Source organism: Pyxicephalus adspersus, chromosome 10, assembly GCF_032062135.1.
Source record: "Pyxicephalus adspersus chromosome 10, UCB_Pads_2.0, whole genome shotgun sequence".
In the NCBI taxonomy this organism is placed as follows: Eukaryota; Metazoa; Chordata; class Amphibia; order Anura; family Pyxicephalidae; genus Pyxicephalus; species Pyxicephalus adspersus.
This window is the reverse complement of record NC_092867.1, coordinates 46,300,779-46,306,895: the sequence shown is the minus strand read 5'-3', so window position 1 is coordinate 46,306,895 and position 6,117 is coordinate 46,300,779.

The following is a 6,117-nucleotide window of genomic DNA, read 5'->3' as shown; positions in this document are numbered from 1 at the left end:
ATAGGAAGGTGTAAAGTATGCAAAGTATATAAGACTACTGTTGTCTACCAGTTCTCAATTTGCTTTCTTAAACCTTGACAGTGTTTGACAATAGTGTCCCAACCTGAAATCCTTCAATTTAGTTTGGTACTTTAAAGTATGTTCTGTAAAATACACACAAATAGGTGTTAATGTTCTTCCTACATCTTACAGAAAAATCAAATGATATAATTGTCATATCTCAATTGCATTTTGAAATGTAAATTACATATTTATGGGCACTTATGTTTGAAATAGTAATAGGTTTCTGTGATAAACCTGAGCAGGGTAACTGTTATAAATTTAGCATCGTACAGATGGTAAATCTAGCTATAAGACGATTAGCCTCTGGTAATCCCCCTGTTATCTCATTGTGGAGTTAAAATCATACTGAAAGCATTCCTAAGAGCACCCAGAATTGCACCTAGAGTAAAGAATAATAAAAAAAATAAATGCATACATAAAGCAGTGTAATCCAAATAAACCAGTAAACATAATGTATTTTATGGGTTACTGTACCTTAGTCATACATTTTTTGGGAATAATTAACCAATCAAATTCTACTTGGACACACAGAAATTTAGTGCTTACAAAACAAGCTTTAGAGCAGATAGATTGTGCCTAAATTATGCTGCCATGCATACATATTTCACTGTTTCCATTGTTATGGTCACTTCTAAATGAAACTTTCATGTATATTTTTTGTTTTATAACTTCACAATGACAAAAAAAAAACTGCTTGCAAACTGCCAAAACTTTGGGAATTGTTTACCTGTATATCAGAGTGTATGTGCAGCTGTATTTTGTCTTATATACACCTGAATTATAATACCCTGTTGTACAAGCTCCACCAGTTTCTTATGCAATGGCTTTAGAAAAACTGTACAGGTAGTCCCCGGGTTACACACAAGATAGGGACTGTAGGTTTGTTCTTCAGTTCAATTTGTATGTACGAAACGAAGGGGGTGATTTGTACATAGTTATTTCATACATACAATAAATGATATTAAAACTTAATATTAAACTTAAACCATTAATATATTTTTTATTTACATATTCTTTTTTATATGATTTTAATCTTGTTTGTTTGAATCTGTTATATTTGCAAACTTGTAACCTCTGTATATGTAATATTTACACATTTAAACCACTAATCGTATACAAACGTACCCCTGAAGAAGCCCAACCCAGCCGAAATGTGTCGGGACGTATATATGAAAACATGGTTATGTAAAACGATTCGTGCTAGCATTTATTTTGTCTAGTTTTCTTTACCCCAGTTCTGTGAATCCTAACAGAACAAGGGGATACATACTGAATATCATTTATTGTATGTATGAAATAACTATGTATGAATTTAATACATGAAAATATATAATCAGATCGATCTTTAATCTTTGAGCCTAAAACCTCTTTCTTTGCTCTCTTTTCCCTATATATATTTGAATTTGTACAAATGTTTTGTACAAGGTTTTGTACATTATTTTAATAAATGCACTTAGGACAGATGTTTGTCTCAACATATTATTAGGCAGCATGGTGTCAGTTACTGTATAAAATCCTCACTGTAAGGTAATTACAAACAAAGCAAAAAAAAAAATCTTCATGGAGACTAGACATCCATTAACTTCTAGAGCAAGCTGTGCTTTGATATGCAAAAAGAAGAGAGTTTGTCCTGCAAGCTTTTCTGCAACAATAGGTTGCAGAAAGAGCTCACCCCCCCCCCCCCCCCCCCCCCCAAAGATCATCCACAACCTCAGCTGTGTTTAGCAAAACACTTATTCTGCAAGTTATGCAAACCGTCCCCCTCCACCCTCCAAGCTTCCAATCTGCACACAGCAAGCAGGGAAGCCTCGTTCGTACCTAGGAGGCGTCCGTATGTCGGATGTCCTTAACCCGGGGACTACCTGTATACGTTAAAGTGCCTTTGGAAGTAGAACATGAGAAAAAGGCGAGAGTTGCAAGTTTTCTTAAGTGAGTCTTCTGACTCAACTCATTATCATCTGTGCATGTTTAGACATAAACATCTAGAGGTAGAGAGAAGAGGAAAACACAGTTAGGAAAATGTTTATGCAGTACATTTTGGGGCTGGATTCTATATTCTCTAAACATGATGGGTTCTAAGTTTTGGACAGTGAGTGTTTATAATAAACACAGCCTGTGTATATAATACAACTCTGATGTAACTGCATATAAATAAACCAAACCAACAAGCATCAATAATACATTTTTACTATATTATATCTTGGTCTTTTCTGCCAATACTCCACTGTTTTTTTAGTATGTAGATTTGCAATTTTGCAATAAACAGTAATCTATGTTAAAAAAAAAACAAAAAACAAAAGCCCACAACAATGGAAAGGAAAAATAAAAAAAACACAATAAATGAATCCATAAGCATAGAACTTTTTCAGAATATATGGACCCCAGTCATTCATCTAAATCATTAACATGTAAATATAATTTACCAACTAATTCACTATATATGTATCTATGTGACTTAAACAACACAGCGGAACGCATTTTTTGTTTAATTCGATCTTACAATTGTTTTTTTAAAATTTTTGGGTGGTGAATCTAGAAATTACCCCAGTAAGCCGGTAAGCGGGTAAGGTAAACATTTATGCTCATAGCTTTTCCTGGAGTGTTCAGTGTTAGGACAATCCCGCCAGATGCTCCAACAATAGTCAGCCATCATATATACATCCCATCTACCCTGATACCCTTTTTCCATGACCTTCAAATCTTGGTGGAATTGTTCACCTTGCTCATCACTTACTGCACCAAGGTTTTCCGGGAAGTTAGAAAGATGGCTATGCAGAAAATGCACGTTGATGCTCATATTGCAACCAAGCATTTTGTAGCTCTCCAAGGGTTTCTTTGTAATAATTTGCTTGTGTGTTTACAAGAAAGTCTCTGACAATGGGTATGAATGATAACCAACCATTTTTTTCGACTTCTGGCATTGTCCTGATGAAATGTTAATCTTTGATGGGCTGCTGAATCTGTGGACCATCAAACACACCGGCCTTTTTTTTTCAAATGACAGGCTAGGAAATACAAAAATGAGGTACATGAAACAGTTTCCTTCAGTTGGCAAAGCTTTAACTAACGGCTTCAAACCCAGTTTCATGTGCAGAGGCGGGAATATAATATCCTTTCTATCAACAAGTGGCTCATGTAGAATGTTTGGATCACCTGGTTTTGGGAAGATCTTGGAGGCCAATTCCTTTCCACCCAATGCCTCTCACCAGCTCTGCTGTCCCACATGCACAGATAACAGGGATACTTGGTGAATGCGTGTTGCTGACCAAGAAGGAAGCATACCATTTAAAAGTCGACACAGATGACCCAATTGTGTTGGTGATATTGCAACAACTCAATAACTCTCTTTATGTCTGCATATTCTTCACAAAGAGAAACTGAATGGCCAATTGGGACTGACCCAAATATATTGCCGTTGTGAAGGAGTACACACTTTCAACTCCACTTTGAGCTATTGATGAATATTCTCCATTCAGTTAAGTTATAAATTGGGATTCCCAATTCCTCCAATAAACCAGCTAAGTTATGGCAAAGCACAAAGCCACTGTCAGTTCTAAAGTAGTGCAGAAATGCAAATTCTCTGGTTCGAAAGTACGATACCTTGGTTCGGAAGCCTTCTTCGAGTCCCAAATTACGTGCCAAATTACTCAACTCATGCTGATCAAATCCCTTACGAACAGAGTCCTCTTCAATTTCAAACTCTTCATCATTGTTGTCACCTAGTTCATCACCATAATCATGTTCTTCAAGAGAGGGTAGTGTAACGAAAACCAGCACTGGGATTTCATCTGAATGAGACACTGGGCATTTGGCCGATGGCAGACTAGGATACTCTATGTTACATTTGTTTTTCTTCTTACATCCTGAAGTTTTCACTATACAAAAGTAACAGTCACTGAAATGATCTCCTGGCTCTCTAAACCATAGATATACCAAATGGCATCTTAATATGTGTTTCCTCTGTCCACATCCATAAACCCTCGACACACTGATTGCACTCCTTATGAGGGGCCCAAGACTTATCTTGATCACCAAGTTTAACTTTGAAATATGCCAAATAGGCTTGCTCTACAAATGTACTGATGTTCGCCCTTTGACTGGGAATGGTAAAATTGCCACAAATAATACAAAATGAATCAGGGTTGTTTAGGCTACGGCCGGAAACAGCAGAGCCAGACATGATCTGAAAGAAAGGAAATACGTGTGTAAGTAGAAAAATAAATTTTGCGTTTTCATTATGTAGAGCAGCACTCAACCTCTGACCACATTGTCTTGCGTGTAAATGAATAGCCTATACAAATCCGCGCTACAATAATCACATTATTATAAGCAGTAGAGAAAAAACCTGACATGATAGAAGAAAACTAACTGCACTAACAAGAGAATACCCTGACCAAAAGTTTACCAGTTTGCCTGGACGACTAAAGCTGCGTACACACGGCAAATTTTTCTCGCCCGATAATCGGTATCGGCCAATTATCGGGCGAAAATCTGCCGTGTGTACAGTCGGTCGTCGTCCATCGTCCGACGACCGTCCTGGCGGATCCATGGACGATGGACGACGACCGATCCTAATGAAAGGGAAGGGGAGAGCGCGCAGCAGGGTGCCGCTCCGTCGCTCTCCCCCTCCCCTCTCCATAGAGCATGAACGGTGCTGTATGTACAGCATCGTTCATGCATCCTGCAGTCTTTTCTCGTTGGAAAGGATCGTGAAAGATCCTTTCCAACGAGAAAAATTGCAAGTGTGTACGCAGCTTAAGAGATTGGGTGTCTCATCTTTACAAGGTTGGTCAGTATTGGACTAATTTTAAGACATGATTATTGTGGATAATGCTTATGGCTGCAATATGCCAAAGTTTTTCAATTTGAGGATTATCTTAACAGGTCATTAGGGAAACAAAAACTGCTGACAAACTATGTAGTGGTGCCAGGCTATAAAATGACATCCTGGGAATACTATCCTGACACTGTCTTGTGCTGAAATCTTCTTCCTTCTCTTCTGCATTCTGATGTTTGGCCATCTTGATTGGCTGGGCTTGGATGTTATAATTTACTCAGGCCTGGCACCTATAAGAGAAGCCTGGACTGATCGGTATTCCTGGCAAGATGGGCACCAATAAGACTGGTAAAAATACCTATTGCAAAAGGTAAAAAAAAAACTTTGCCTTTTCCTTACTGCAAGGATCTGCCTGATGCCAAATTCCTAACCCTAAGAAAGGCAGAAAAAATCTCTATTGGCTTTAGGCTAAATATGGGCTTTAACCCCCCTAGCGTTTGAATTCTGTCAGTTTTTTGATGCAAAAAGTGATCCTATTTGTTTTTTGCATAGAAATTTTTGTTTATATTATGGGCCTGTAATTCTTAAGAATAACTCCCAGGTATAATAATTATATTTATTTATTATATTATAATCATAAATTATAATACATAATTATAAATCATAATGATAAAAAATAGTCAAATAATAGACCACAACAGTGTAATTGATAAAAAAAAAATATTTTATCCAATTTTTACTGAAATTTTCCAAACAAGGGTGCAATATTATTGATAAATAATAATATAAGTTAAATGCAGATTTTAGAAAAAAAAAATATTTAGATTTTTAGTAGACATCCCGGGCGTGGTAGATTTTGAAGCAGGGTGCTGCACAAAGTCCAACATCACAGTCAGGACAGTAGAACCTCGTTTCTTTGCGTTTCTTCCTTCCTCTGTCATCCGTCTTTGAGCAGCAAACCACGCACATCCTCTCCAGGCCTCTGACTATTTTTTTTTTGTACAGAATGTAGGCATTCCATAGGCACTGCTCAACAAGATGCCTGAAAATCTTCTTGTAGTACTTCCTTTGCTGTTTCCTCATCGCTGGGTAGAATGTCATGGCTTGGTCAGCTCTGTCGACACCTCCCATGGTGTTGTTGTAGTCACTCACCACCTGTGGCTTCACCACTTCTTCCCACATTTTGTGTGTACCAGAACGGTGGAGGCATCATGGACAGTACTCATAAGGCACACATCTTTCTTGTCACGCCATCTCAGGGCCATCATCTTTCCTTT